Source organism: Erinaceus europaeus, unplaced genomic scaffold (assembly GCF_950295315.1).
Source record: "Erinaceus europaeus unplaced genomic scaffold, mEriEur2.1 scaffold_562, whole genome shotgun sequence".
Lineage (NCBI taxonomy): Eukaryota > Metazoa > Chordata > Mammalia > Eulipotyphla > Erinaceidae > Erinaceus > Erinaceus europaeus.
The window spans coordinates 77,470-78,302 of NW_026647653.1; positions in this window are offsets into that span (position 1 = coordinate 77,470).

Here is an 833-nt window from a genome sequence, read left to right on the forward strand (position 1 = left end):
ATCTCAAGAGACTGGGTCAACATACTCTGCCTCTCAAGGAAGATAGGTCCTGAAATGAGAGCAGCCTAGAATGTTCCTAGTTATGACCATGGAATGCGAACTCAGACCTACAGGGATGCAGAGGTTACACAGACTCCTGTGCTGAATATGAGGCCCAGATCAGATTGTTGGGGTTTCTAATTAATGACATTTATATTATTTGCCCATATTTGGAGCTACTCTCCTCCTTGATCCAGCTTTATAATCCTATTTCCAACTATGACACCATCTCCCCAGACCTACATGTTAGCTGTCGGGCTCAGGAAAAAATTAATAAAGTCATAGGCCCCTTGAAATATACCTAAAATAGACTTCCTAGCTTTTTCCAAAATGGAGACCCCAAATCTCACCTGCTATATTCTTACTTTTAGGTTCCAGATTATTAAACAATTTGTTCTTTTATATCTTAATGCTTTTTTCAGCCACCAAGTTGCAGATGCTACCATGATGCCAACCTGACCTCCCTGGGCAAATGACCTCACCAATGTATCCTGGAACTCCCACCTCTCCAGAGCTCTGCCCTGCTAGGGAAAGACAGAAACCACCTGGGAGTATAGATCGACCCGCCAACACCCCTGTCCAGAAGAGAAGCAAATACAGAAGCCAGATCTTCTGTCTTTTGCACCCCACAATGATCCTGGGTCCATGGTGTCAGAGGGATAAAGAATAGGAAAGCTTCCAATGGAGGGGACGAGATACGGATTTCTAGTGGTGAGAATTGTGTGGAATTGTACCCCTCTTCTGCTATGGTCTTGTCGATCATTATTTTTAAAAAATTGGGGAGTCAGGCTGTG